We start from the raw sequence: 15382 nt of genomic DNA on the forward strand, positions 1-15382 counted from the left end.
GCCCTTTATAGCTTCTACATCGCTGATCTCGGCAAGTACCTGAATTCCATCCAAAGCTTCCCCATCCCCCCTCGAGTAGGAAAGATGAAAGTGACCCACCTACTCTATGCAGATAACCTAGCCCTTTTGGACTATACGGAAATAGACCTACAACGACAGCTAGATGGCTTTCAGAAACATGCGGACGAAAATAACTTGGAAGTTAACACTAAAAAAAAAACCTTGTAACCATGAAAAGAAGCAGCAAACACAAAAAGAAACTCAAATGGTATCTAAACAATACATAAATAGTAAGCATTCCCTCATTTAAATACCTGGGAATCATGATTTCAAACTACATCATAGAGACCCAAGATGTAGAGGCGCTAAACATCAAGATCAGGGCTTTGGCAAGCCAGGTTTTAATCCTGAAGTGGAAATACTGTAGATATTCATTAACACCAATACTTGAATTCTACAGATCGAAGGTAATTCCCACGCTTACTTATGGATTCAAAGTGTTTCTTAACTTACCGCCTAAATGCTGGCCCCAAATGGAGGGTCGCTTTTGGAAAAAAGTATTGGCCTTGCCCCGATCACCAACGATCCAGTTTATTAGGGAAGAACTAGGCCTATGCTCACTATTTTCGGCAGTTCAGTGGAAAAAACTGACCCTGTTTGCAAAATGTCTAAATGAGCCCCCTATGCTATGATTGAGAGGATACAGCAGGAACTTCTGTATGGTACAAACCCTGAAATCAGGAAATGGGCCAAAGAGTGTATAAATACACTAGAATACTTGGGAAGTGAACCGGAAGAGGTGATTCAATTCCCGGCAGAAACAAAGAAAAAAACGTAAGACCGAGAGACTGGATTATTATAATGGAGGAGGTAGCTCAGCTAAAACTCCATTACGACCTTGCCGCTGAGACAAGAAAACAGGGTATGATGGAACCATACCTTAAACAATGTCCAGATCCAGTCTTTCGATCTACATGCACGAGGTTAAGATTCATTCTCTTCAACACTGGAGAAATACTAGCTGCCAGAGATTCCTCCCACAGTAAAAACCCATTTTGCAGATTCTGCAAAGAAACTGATACAAAGGAATCCCTGATTCACCTATTCACCATTTGTTTGTATTCATCGACACAAAGGACAAGATTCTTTGGGCATCTCCTAAAAGATTACCGCAGAGTAACAGCAGACGCATGGTAGAAATTCCTGCTGACTGGGCTGAATAGCTGAACAGTAATTGCCACTATTGGCTTTTACAGAGCTGCCGTGGAAAAGGAGCCTACAGCTAAAGATACTGTTGATAACCTAAGCAAATAGATGGGTTACTTTGGTCTAGAGGGATCAAGAAAGAAGTAAGACGAGTAGAAAGACTAGAACAGAGAATGTTCGCCAGGACTTGTCCCTCCCCCTCGTTTTCTGTTTAGACTGTTAATTGCTAAATGTTTTATGTAAACTAATGCAAAAAAAACAAAAACAAATGTCAAGAAAAGCCTTATTCCACAACTCATGCACTCCTCTCCTATATTTCCACATATATTTAGTAATTGTGAAACTCAGATTCTGTTACAATTCTTCATTGGGTAACCTAATCTTTTCATCATATTAATGATACATATATATATCAACTTTAATACGAAGTCGTTTTTCAAATAAAAAACAGTCCATTATTGAGCAATCAATTATTTAACAATAATTTATTAAATCACTGGTTTGGGCCCTGATTTTGTGTGAAAAGAATCCTCAAATCATTAGATTAGCCAACACGTGTTTCGCCCTGCTAGGCTTTTTCAAGGCTTTAGTGATCTGGTATCTCCTTCTGTCTCCAACTTATATTTTAATACAGCATAGTTTCTTATTATTTCAAAACGTATACATTATTTCATTATGTCAGTTAATCCCGTTGATTTCTTTAATTGATTCTGGATTTTGCGTTGTCCTATTCTCAAATGATGTGAATTGATACCCCGCAAAATCAGTCCATAAACTTTGCAGTCAAATATTTGTGCTCTATAGAAACATGTAGATAGAGGAGTTCTTCCTTATTCTGTTTTGTGGTAAATGATTAGCAGGGTTCATTGTATCTCTTTATGCTGTTCACATCCCTTTTCAGCAGCAGCGTTTTTACTTTTGCTTCTTCCTTATTTCTTTTCCATTTCTTCTGCTTTTTCTTACTTTACACTCTCGTTTTCCTTCCTGTGCTCTTATAATGCTGTTATCTTTTTAAGATGCATCATTTTACTTTATTTTTTATTTTATTTTTTGTATTCGTGTTTGTTAGCACCTGCAGAAGAGAGACTAAAATTGTTGATGGCTGCCTTTAATCTCACTGCTGCGTCCCAACAAAGTCCTCATTAAAAAAAATGTACACCTGTTCAGAGGGTGTTGAATTGCAATCTGGGAAGTGTGAGCTTGGCGAGGACAATGATGCCACCAATTTAGAAGCTTAACTGCTGTAGAGGTTACCTGAGTGAGAGGTTACAGGAGATAAGCGTCTGAAGCTCTGATGAGGAGGAGGGACTGATGCTGGGACCCTGTCCCACTGCTAATGATCCAATTGAGAATCTCATGCATTTAGTACCTCGGTGACAGTCCAAAGTGGAGCTACGACACAGAGGCGCCTGATCTGCTGCTTAGGATCCAAGACAGACACAATGAGAAGCAGAAAGAAGGCCCAGTAGAAAACCAAGAGAGATCGTGTGAGCCTGATGTACTGCTGTGATTCCTCCCGAGACACAGGAAGCCGCAGAGCATGTAGTGTCATGCCGCCGTCTTTTGGTGGTCGCTGGCGGTTATGGAAGGCTTGGCGTTGGCGGCGCCATTAGATTGTTCCGTGTTTTTTCCTTTCACTTCCTGGTTTGACGGTCTAGTCTTTTTCTCTTGTTTCTGTATTTAACCACGCCCTCCCCTGGGCTCTGTGCATTGCAACTTTGTTTCCTTTTCCTGGTTGCCGTGCTACTTTGTTTTCCGTGCCTTTTCCTGTTGCCATTTTCCGCGGAGTCTATCGCGGTATCCTTTCACTCAGCTTCTCCCCCTTCCTTCCCTTTTTCTGCCTTTCCGTCCTCTCGGTCCCCTTACCTTTCGGGGTTTCTTCTCTCCTTCCTTTCTCCCGGATCTCGTTCCTGGTTCCTGGCGGTGCTTCCATTCCAGTCCCTCGCACTGCTCCTAGTTCAGTATCAGCATCTCCGGACTATCCAGCTTACTACCGCACCGAGAGACTTACCTTGATTCTCCTGCTCTGGTTTTTTCCTGCATTTCCCGGGCTCTCCAGTCATCTCTTCCTGCACAGCATCCGTATCAACTACATCCGTAGAGAGGTTTTTTTTAGCGGCTGCTTTTTTCCTCTCGTCTTGGTTTCTGCGGGACGGGGGCCGGCTGCTTCCCTGTTTATCAGGGGATCAGGGTGACTTCTTCCCGCGGACGGCCGTACCTCTTCACAAAGAAGAAGAAGCCCAAGAACAAGGCCTCCAGACGAGGAACCGTTCCGAAAGAGACAGGTGAGGAGAAAGGGGAGGTGGACGTTGATTTATCAGATTTGGAGGATAATCCGCTGGTTCCCATCATCCGTGACAGTTTGCAACGCCAGAAAGAGATTACAATGTCTATTCCGGAACAGGTCCAAGAGCTGCTCACCGCAATGCAGAATGTGACATTAGAATTACAGGCTGTGAAGGCCGAAAACGCTGCTTTGAGACAGCGAGTCGACCACTTCGAACAGTCCCGGAGTGATCTGCCTCCCATGCCCTTAGCCTGCGGTAAATATGATGGTTCACCTACTAGATTTAAGGCATTCATGGAGGCTTGCATAATCTATTTCACCTTCAGACCTCAGACATATGCCTCAGATGCAGCCCGCATAGGTTTTCTGATTTCTAACCTTACGGGTAACGCTCTTTCCTGGGCTACTCCGCTTGTGACCGGTGCCAGCCCGTTACTACACGATTACGCCGGTTTCACCGCCCAGTTCAAATTGGCCTTCGAGAGGCAAGAGACTGCGGTAGTCGCCAGTGAACAGTTACTGGACATTCGACAGGGAAGTTCAGATCTTCTGTCCTACATCTCCCGCTTTAAACGGGTGGCTGCAGACGCAGGCTGGCAAGAGAATGCTCAGTACACCATTTTTCACCGAGGATTAAGGGAAGACCTTAAAGATGAATTAGCAAGGGTAACCAGACCAGCCACTTTAACCGACTTGTGGTCTACAGTGGTTCAGCTGGATTTCCGTCTCTCAGAACGGCGGTCTGAACGTCGAAAACAGCGTGGATTTCCTGCTACGCTGTATGTCAAAAGAAGAGCCAATGCAAATTGGGACTACTCGAGGGCCACTCACCTCGGAAGAAAAAAGAAGACGCAGGGAGAACAACCTGTGTATGTATTGTGGATCTAACCAGCATATTCTTAGAGACTGCCCTAATGTACCACCAAGACGTTCGGGAAACGCCAGTCCTCGGAGCTAGTAGGGACAAGTTACCGAGGGGGATTTCCTGGTCCCTTCGTTTCTTTATCAGTCACACCCATGCTTACTACAGAAGACAACCGTCTCATGGTAGTCGGAGTAGAGTTATGCATCTCTCAGCAGTCCTATGAGGTTCTGGCTCTACTGGATTGCGGCGCTGCTGGTTGCTTTATGGACTTGGTTTGGGCGGAAAAGGTCGGTATTCGCCGTTTGCAGAAAGACGAGGACCAAAAGGTGGAAGGTGTGGATGGTAGACCACTCAGCTCGGGTCTTATCACCCATACCACATCTCCGATGCAGATGAAGATCCTACATCACAACGAAACCATTCAATTCGACCTTATCCGAGCAGCACATTTTCCAGTAATCCTGGGAATCTCTTGGCTTCGGAAGCATAACCCGACCATTGATTGGACAAAGAATCAACTGTCATTTACTTCAACATTTTGTCGTCGGTCATGTTCTTCGCAGACCATGCATACTTCTGTCCACATTTTTCCAGACATAACCTCCAGTTCAGATGTATTGAAGGTAAACAGCATCCCTAAAGAATATCTCCGCTATCAGGAGGTGTTTACGGACGATGGCCCGCAGGAGTTACCTCCTCATAGACCAGAGGATTGTCAGATCATTCTCCAGCCCAATGCTGTTGTCCCTTTTGGACGAATGTTTTCTCTTTCTCTCAAGGAAAAGAAGGCTCTCAAGGAATATCTGGATTCTAATTCACATCATGGCCTGATCCGACCTTCATTCTCTCCCGCTGGGGCTTCACTTTTTTTTGTTCCAAAGAAAGGTTCCAATGAACTTCGTCCTTGCATTGATTATAGGGGCCTAAACCAAGTCATGCTTAGGGATAGGTATCCCATGCCACTTATCGGAGACATTCTGGAAGCAGTTCAAGGGGCGAAAGTCTTTTCCAAAATCGATTTAAGAAGAGCCTACCACCTTTTGCGGATACAAGCAGGTGATGAATGGAAGACGGCCTTTCGCACTCCCTTCGGACACTACGAATATTGTGTCATGCCCTTTGGCCTAGTCAACGCTCCATCGATATTCCAAAGATTCATGGATCGCATCTTTTCTGATCTACTTTTCCATTGTGCCGTCGTCTATCTTGACGACATTCTGGTTTATTCTAAAAACGCCCAACTCCATTCTGATCACCTCCACCAAGTCCTTCAAAGACTGCGAGACAATCTACTTAAGGCCAATGCTGATAAATGCATTTTTCAAGCCTCCGAGGTCAACTACCTTGGCTTTATCCTGTCTTCGGAAGGAATCCGCATGGATCCTACTAAGATCGACGCCATATTGCAATGCCCTGCACCCCATTCCATCAAAGACATCCAAAGGTTTTTAGGACTAGCCAATTTTTATCGCAAATTCATTCAAGGTTTCTCGGATCGAGTTCTTCCCATTACGAAGCTGTTAAAAAAGTCTTCAATGCCCTTTATCTGGTCTTCTGAGGCAAACCAAGCTTTCCAACGACTTAAGGAGGAATTCTGTTCTGCCCCGGTACTTCGTCAACCAGATCAGAATCTAAGATTCATTGTGGAGACTGACGCCTCCTCTGCGGCGATTGGTGCAGCTCTTCTACAGGAACATGAAGGTTTGGAGTATCCTGTTGCCTACATGTCCAAGACACTGAATGACAGCCAGACACACTATTCGGTGATAGAAAAAGAACTCCTGGCCATGAAATCCGCATGCGAAGAATGGAGACATCTCCTACAAGGAGCAAACCATCCCTTTGAGATCAGAACTGACCACAAGAATCTTAAAATTCTACAAAAGATGGAATGTGTCAACTCCCGTCAGGCTCGCTGGGCGCATTTTTTCTCCCAATATGATTTCACATTGACTTACTTACCAGGTTCCAAGAACATACTAGCTGATGCCCTTTCTAGAAAGCCATATCCAGACGTGTCTCAGAAGGAATTTCCCAGTCTCATGCTTCCTGAGGTCAAGGTAATCTGTTCGGTGGAGTCTTTCTTAGAAAGGGTCCGCAAGGCCACGCGGTCCACCTCTCCTCTCTCAAAGGACCTATCCATTCAAGATGGTTTATGTTTCAAGCAACAGCGATTATTTCTGCCAGACAGATTCACCCGTCAGTCGGCTTTAAAGTGGTGCCACGATGATCCAACGGCAGGACACAGAGGTGTTAAGAACACTTTGGGATTGCTTCATCGCAGGTTCTGGTGGCCCGGTATGGCCAAAGATGTTTCAACCTACGTCAAGTCATGTCCGGTATGCTGTCGATCCAAACATTGCACTCAAAAGTCGATTGGATTTCTCCAACAACAGGACCTTCCCAAGAGACCCTGGAGCCTTATTTCCACAGATTTTATTGTGGATCTGCCACCCTCGGAAGGTTGTTCATGCATCATGGTAACAGTCGACTGCTTCACTAAGATGGCACATTTCACTCCCTTGGCTGGTCTTCCCACTGCCGCTGAGATGGCGGCTGTATTTGCCAGGGAAATATTTCGCTTACATGGTACTCCAGACAAGATTATTTCTGACAGAGGTTCTCAGTATACTTCAAAGTTCTGGAAGGAGCTTTGTGAGAGACTGGGAATGGAACGTGCATTGTCATCTGGCTTCCACCCACAGACTAACGGGCAGACTGAAAGAACCAATGCCACGCTGGAGCAGTATCTTCGATGCTTCACAAATGCCCAACAGGATAATTGGGTTAGTCTGTTGGTCACCGCGGAATTTGCCTATAACAATGCCAAACACAGTGCCACTGGTCTCAGTCCTTTCTTTTGTTCCTATGGTTTCCATCCCAGCTTTATTCCTTCTCTCTCCTTCCCTCCTTCTACCACTCCATCTGTGGATGCCCTACTTACCAGTATCTCGGAGGCTCACAAGTCTGCTACAGGATGTTTGCGGGCAAGCAGTCTTCGGTATCGATCATACTGCAATCTTAAGCGCCAGCCCGTTCCGGCATGGCGGAGGGGCACCAAGGTCTGGTTATCTACTAGGTTTCTGCCTCACTGGCTTCGCCCCTCTAAACTGTCTCCCCGGTACCTGGGTCCTTTCCCTATACTTCGCCAGATCAACCCCGTGGCTTTCCGGCTCCGGTTGCCCAAACACATGCACCGTCTCCATCCTGTGTTTCATTCCTCTCTCCTGAGGGAATGTAGGGGTGATCCCTACCATCGTCCTTTGCCACGGGACCCGGTCCCCAAGGAGGTTCCTTCCGATGAGTATGAGGTGGCCTCCGTTCGTGACTCCCGCTATCGGCGGGGTCGCTTGGAGGATCTCATCCACTGGAAAGGGTACCCCCACTCAGAGGACTCCTGGGAACCGGTGTCTCATGTGCACGCTCCGGCGTTGATTCAGCGGTTTCACCGTCTGTTCCCGGGTAAGCCGGGGGGGGGTGTCCCTTGGGGTGGGGGGCACACTGTCATGCCGCCGTCTTTTGGTGGTCGCTGGCTGTTATGGAAGGCTTGGCGTTGGCGGCGCCATTAGATTGTTCCGTGTTTTTTCCTTTCACTTCCTGGTTTGACGGTCTAGTCTTTTTCTCTTGTTTCTGTATTCAACCACGCCCTCCCCTGGGCTCTGTGCGTTGCAACTTTGTTTCCTTTTCCTGGTTGCCGTGCTACTTTGTTTTCCGTGCCTTTTCCTGTTGCCATTTTCCGCGGAGTCTATCGCGGTATCCTTTCACTCAGCTTCTCCCCCTTCCTTCCCTTTTTCTGCCTTTCCGTCCTCTCGGTCCCCTTACCTTTCGGGGTTTCTTCTCTCCTTCCTTTCTCCCGGATCTCGTTCCTGGTTCCTGGCTCCTGGCGGTGCTTCCATTCCAGTCCCTCGCACTGCTCCTAGTTCAGTATTAGCATCTCCGGACTATCCAGTTTACTGCCGCACCGAGAGACTTACCTTGATTCTCCTGCTCCGGTTTTTTCCTGCCTTTCCCGGGCTCTCCAGTCATCTCTTCCTGCACAGCATCCGTATCAACTACATCCATAGAGAGGTTTTTTTTAGCGGCTGCTTTTTTCCTCTCGTCTTGGTTTCTGCGGGACGGGGGCCGGCTGCTTCCCTGTTTATCAGGGGATCAGGGTGGCTTCTTCCCGCGGACGGCCGTACCTCTTCACAAAGAAGAAGAAGCCCAAGAACAAGGCCTCCAGACGAGGAACCGTTCCGAAAGAGACAGGTGAGGAGAAAGGGGAGGTGGACGTTGATTTATCAGATTTGGAGGATAATCCGCTGGTTCCCATCATCCGTGACATGTAGAGAGTGGGGTTCCATTTGCCAGAATCCAAAGAGAGGAAAAATGTCAGAATTGCAGGAACACAGAGGAGTTGAAAGTGTAAGGCAAGTCCCCAATCAATAATAAAAAATCAAAGAGCCAAAAAATAATGCACGAGATGTGAGAAAAATAAAAATCTATTACAACAGACAGACAGTGTAGGTGCGGAATTAGCAAAAAGCCATTCAACTGTAAAACATAAAATGGCTGTTTTTATGGCAAATTGCAGTAGAGAAAAGACAACAAATGTTACAGGTTGTTCACATTTTCCAAGCCTTTCATTGGATATCTCTTTTTTCATGGTGCCGATTTGTTAGCGCTCTTTTAACCTTGTATCATCTAAATTTGACATTTGAATGGTTGCTCTAGGAGCAGTATGTGTGGTTTGAGTGACTGAGCTAGTTTCAACCAATCCCTATGTGAGATGTGACAGTGTGACATTGAAATTATAACTTTTACTTCTGATGCTTGTTAATCTGTTTAGAATCACATGCTGTGCATATGGTCCGACATCCAGTGGTAACCGCAGAGTATTGCATCTTGTCTTTCGGGGACCTAAAGGGGATGTCGGCATAGGCGTGTCTGTAACACTATCCCTATCGTGATGTGTAGTGTACCCAAAATCCCTCACGCGCCGAGATAACTGGTCACCCTATAGCGGAGCTCTTACATATCAGACATTGTTTATCTTATACCGACGTGTCGGTTATTCCCCGTTAAGTCACTTCGGTCACAAGAACATCTTCGACGAAGACTGCGGGGGATTCGTCTTCGGCGGTGGATTTCGGTGCCTGAGATCCGGCGGCCGGACTTTACACATGGTCGGGCCCTCTGGCCGACCTTTACAGTAGGGAGATTGGGGCCAAGTGGCCATATTTTCGGTATGTCTTTTCTCTTTCCCCTTCTTTACACTTTCGGTCTGGTAATCTTCCCCTTTTGCTATGGAAAGGACTCCTTTTAGGTTCTGCCCTAAGTGTAGGGTCAGATATCCTTGGAAGGACGAACACAGGACGTGCAAGGCCTGTCTCTCCTTAGATCACGACGAAAAGCAGTGTGCAGCCTGCAAACTCCTTCGGCCTAAGACCCTTAAGGAGCGCTGTGCAAAGCGGTGGGCTGTGTACGGTATGTCGTGGGTGGAACCCCCTTACCCCACCACCACACCCGCTGAGAGTGACAGGGGCACTTCAGATGATCAAACATCCATTGCGGATGTAATAGACCTTGAGGCGGACACTTCTAGGTACTCCACGCCCGTCCCCGACCCTTTAAGGCCTGACTCTGGTATCGTTTCAGGGACAACACCCGGCGACAGGGGTGTACAAGCGCGTCTCACTAAGCACACAACCCCTACGCCTATTTCGACGTCCATGTCGAAAAAAAAGGTGAAAGCGCCAGTAGGGGCGTCGAAAATGTCAGTGGTTTCCTCGGATCGTGTAAGATCCAAAGTCTTCCCCGCAGCAGCGTCTTGCGACTGGGCAATCAAAAACAAGTAAGGGCGCTACTCCAAAAACTTCACATGTCGAAGCGTGGAAATCCGACGCTATGACTGTCCCGAAGGCCGCGGTAGGCCCAAAAACGGACTGATAGGCTCCGTAACGCTGCAGAAGGCAATACACCTATCGATAGACCATTGGAACCATTATCTCACGCCGATTTGCGGTTATCGAGGACAGCATTGAGAGAATTACTGCGACGGTGGGACTTATCGCGGTTCCACCAAAAATCATGGGGCAAGCTGCAGGCAAATCTTTTGATACAACGCCATGGGGCCCCGATTCTCATGATACTTATGAGGACTGTCAAGAGCCTCTTTCCAACAACCTAAGAGACACTTTCCAGCACTGCAGGGCAGAACATGACGTTTTTCAATACAGTTTCAATACAGGACAAACTTCAGGAAGCCATGCATACTTCCCTTCAAGAGGGCAACGACGCGGCAGAGGTAGACGCCCCAATCGTAGAGGAGCCGCAACCTCCGGTCAGATCCAGGTCCCCTCCCATGTTTCCCCGGTCGGGGGGCGATTAACATCTTTCTTCACGGCATGGGAGGGGATAACATCAGACCAGTGGATCATAAAGACGGTCGCCCACGAGTACTGCATGGAATTCGCCCGACCTCCACAATTCAGACCACCACGCTCACGGCACCTTTCACTGGACCGTCTAGAAATCCTGAATCAAGAAGTGGAAGCGTTGCTGGGAATGGACGCCATAGAAGCCATCCCTATTCTTCAGGTAAACAAGGGTATTCGTTTAGTGTACTTCTTTGTACCCAAAAAGGACCTCACCATGCTCCCTGTTCTAGACCTGCGCCCAGAGAACAAGTTCATAAAACCTCAGAAGTTTTGCATGGTAACACTACAGGAGGTGATCCCACTATTGAAACGGGGACTACATGGCAACATTGGATATGAAAGATGCATACTTTCATATTTCGATGTTGCCAGCGCTCAGGAAATATCTAAGGTTCATGATAGAGGACAGGCATTACCAATTCAAGGTACTCCCCTTCGTCATCGCCTCAGCGCCAAGGGTGATTATGAAGGTCCTGGCAGTGGCGGCAGCACACCTGCGCAGACTATCAGTCCCATTTTACACTTACCTCGACGACTGGCTCATAACAGGGGACTCGTACAACACATGTTTTTCGAACACCCAAAAAACAGTAGATCTTCTCTTCAGTCTGGGTTTCTCCATCAACGAGAAGAAATCCAGCCTAGTTCCCAGTCAAACAAAACTATTTCTGGGAGCTCTAACTCGGACTGAAGATGGCCTCGTCTTCCCCTCCAACGAGAGGGTTCAGAACATGCTCTTTCAGATCCCTCAATATGTAGCCAGTCGGGAGGTGAGGGTGCGCAAAGCCATACGTTTGCTAGGAATGATGACGTTGTGCATATACCTGGTTCCCCATGCGTGACTGCGCATGCGTCCCATGCAAGAGTGGCTCAACAGCCAGTGGTGTCAGGCCAGCGGACAATGGGAAGATCTGGCAGTTGTCTCGCCAGCCCTCGTTCTCTCTCTGCAGTGGTGGTCAAGAGAAAACCTCTTGAAGGGGAAGACCTTCACCACCCCTGCAGTGGAAGCCACTCTCACGCCAGATGCATCTCTCACGGGGTGGGGTCTCACCTGCTTCAGCAGACAGCAAATGGAGTGTGGTCCCCTCAAGTAGCATCCAACCATATACATTTACTGGTGCTATTAGCGGTGTTCAGGGCATTAAAGGCCTTTCAGATGCAATTACAAGGGAAGACAGTTCTGATTCTAATGGACAGCACTAAGGCCATGTATTACCGGAACAAACGGGGGCACTCACTCTCCAGGGCTATCCAAGCTGTCCCAAAAAAAACTTTGGATATGGGCTCTCAGACACAAGATGTTCCTGTTGTCCCAACATGTTCCAGGGGAACTCAATCTTCTGGCAGACGTGCTCTGCAGAGATTTTCCGCTACCTCAAAGAATACAAATGACATCTGCACGAAGACATTGGGCCTCATTACGCGGTAGGTGCCGGTAATCCCTAACCGCCCTATTCCGAGGTCCCTTAGCGGGTGCCTTCCTCAACGCCTGGTTTTACCAGGCGTTATGGAAGGGACCTGTTAAGTGTCTTCAGAGCTAATAACAGTATCGCACATTGCGGTATCATTATTAGCTCCATCCCCATTCCCATTGAGCCCTATGGGGGCTCGAATGGGAATGGGGAATGGTTCCAGGAATGGGGACTTACCGGGTCCTCCAAGGTTGGAATGACCCGGTAAGTCCCTATTTCGGGAACCCGGACCCGGAATGCGGTAAGGGGGTAGCCATGGTGCTAATAGCACCATGGCTACCTCCTACCTCATAATGAGGCCCATTGTGTCCAACATCTTCTGAGAATGGGTTTTCCCAGAGATCGACCTGTTCGCAACTCAGGAGAATGCCCAATGCCAAGACTACACCTCCAGGTACCCCCAGAAACGCTCTAAGGGGAACGGTCTCTGGATAACATGGTCGGGGAAATTTGTCTACTTTTTCCCCCCGACTCCTCTTCTCAACAAGATAGTGCACATGATGCACCAGGAATCAGTTACCATGATACTGGTGGCCCTCATGTGGGCTGCCAACCCTTGTTCGCTCATCTGATGGAAATGTCCTCTCCCCTCCAGTAAAACTACCCTGCGCATACAACATGTTGTCTCAGGACAGGGGGGAGACCCTACACCCATGCCCACAAACTCTGAATTTAGCAGCCTGGCTCCTGAGGTCATGGAGCTTGGACACCTACAGCTCCCTCAGAGGTGCATGGTCATACTCAGGGAAGCTAGAAAACCTAACACACGTTAATGCTATGCCAGCAAACGGAAACGTTTTGTCTTCTGGTGTAATTCCAAGGGTGTCAATCCCATCGATTGCTCACCCACACACATTGTGCTGTATGTACCTTACCCATCTGTTAGACACTGGGTTGGTCTTCAATTCCCTAAAAGTTCACCTGGCTGCCCTTTCAGCCTACACCACATCACAACAAAAGGTGTTGTGGTGGAAAATACCGGTGATTAAGGCTTTTATGGAAGGAGTTAAGAGGATTTATCCTCCCATTTCTCACCCAGCTCCTGGTGGGCCCTAAATGTGGTTTTGACGAGGCTCATGGGAACTCCCTTTGAGCCTATGCATAAAGCAAGTCTAAAAGACCTGACTTATAAAACGGCCTTCCTAGTGGCTATCACTTCTATTAGAAGGGTTAGCGAACTGCAGGCACTTTCTGTTCTAGACCCCTTTGTTACAGTCCACAGGGATAAGGTAGTTCTGCGCACTCACCCCAGATTTGCACCTAAATTCATCTCGAAGTTCCATGTGAACCAATCAATTGAACTACCTACCTTTTTCCAGAATCCCACTAGCATGGTCGAAAGAGGCCTACACACACTAGATGTGCGCAGGGCAGTCATGTTCTACCTGGAATAAACTAAACCACTTAGGAAAACAGCCAATTTTTCATTTCAGTGGCAGCTGGTAGAGAAGGGGATCCTGTCTCGAAATCTGCTATCTCAAGGTGGATTGTCAAATACATCACACTATGTTACACTGTTGCTAAGAGGGAACTGCCCATCAAGCCTAGAGCACATTCTACTCGGGGCACTGGGGCATCCATAGCATTCATTGCAAATGTTCGCCTTGAGTCCCATTTTCAAATCGGAAACCTGGAGTTCTGTACACACCTTTACAAAACACTATTGCCTCAAGTGGGACAAGCAGTACTTAGACATCTTTTCTCTACTGTTCCTTCTCACAACCCACCTTCAACTCCGGGTACTGCTTGCTAGTCTATGCACAGCATGTGATTCGAAGCAGATTAACAAGCATCAGAAGACATGCATTACTTACCGTAATAGCATTTTTGATGATTGTATCTGCTTAGATTCACATGCACCCTCCCTACCTCCCCGCTCGGGGTGGAAGGAACATAGACGTCTTACTACTTCTCTCTTCTTCATGTACTCACTCACAATAGCCTTGGGCTCCCTCATGGCAGAAAAAATACAATCGGAGGGACCTCGGCGCGTGAGGGATTTTGGGTACACTACATGTCACGATAGGGATAGTGTTACAGACACGCCTATGCCGACGTCCATTTTCGGTCCCTGAAAGATAAGATGCAATACTCTGCGGTTAGCACTGGATGTCGGACCATATGCACAGCATGTGAATCTAAGCAGATACAATCATCAGAAATGCTATTACGGTAAGTAATGCATGTCATCCTTTCCCATTGACCTAATCAGTCAGCACAATTTTACCGCTCTCACCATTGTGAACTGTTCATCGTGAGTCCAACTTTGCACTTGTCATTGGAAACATTGCTTGCTGCTTCTTACTTTAAAAAAAAAAATGTATTTAATTGCACAGCAATTTTTACCAAACAGAAAGAAGAAAAGCTCCAAACGTCAGGATTCTTTCCTTTTCCCAAACCTACATAGTACTTCTACATTCATTTAAGTTTCCAATAGAAAAACTCTCCATGTAAAAGAAACCACTGCAATGGTCCCCAATGTTTTATCTTGCTGTTTCTTACTTTCTCATGATTTCATCTGTCCTGCCTCTAAACTTGTGTATTAGGGCTTAGCTGCTTGTAAATCTTCATTCTCTTGAGTCTGGCTTCAGATGCCCCCTTATGTATAGTGGGTCTGATTGGGCTGCCCTGAAAAGTTTCTCAATCCTTGGGTTCACTGCCCTGGTGAGGTTGGGATTTACAAGTGAAGGGTCTATTCTTCTTTGAATAGACTTAAGGATAGGGATGGCCTGCGCAACAGGTCTCCTTTCTCCTACTAACTCCTCAGCGAAGTCCCTCTCTTCCTGAGCACCCTTGGTGTCAATGTGGAAGTGTTCTGCCGCTCGGGACAGAACTTCATTCAGGAGCGGTTGATTGTCGACAGGGGAGTTGGTAATCGGGGGTTCTTTTTCTACCGGGGAATCTACTCTGTAGGTCTCAGGGTCTTCCTCTTCTTGGTCCTCATCATCCCCATAGTAGCCCGTACTAGTTTGCTCTTCCAACATGCCCAAATCTGGATCCTCACAAAAGGATGCATCACCTTTATATTGAGAGTAGGGCTGTATATAGAAGGGGTCCGAAGACCGTATTGGGGCTTCAAACCGGGACTTCTTACTTGGAGGTATTGGATCCTTAGAGCCTGAGGGTGCTGACC

The sequence above is a fragment of the Ambystoma mexicanum genome, chromosome 2p, assembly GCF_040938575.1.
Source record: "Ambystoma mexicanum isolate Mex_15411 chromosome 2p, UKY_AmexF1_1, whole genome shotgun sequence".
Classification (NCBI taxonomy): Eukaryota; Metazoa; Chordata; class Amphibia; order Caudata; family Ambystomatidae; genus Ambystoma; species Ambystoma mexicanum.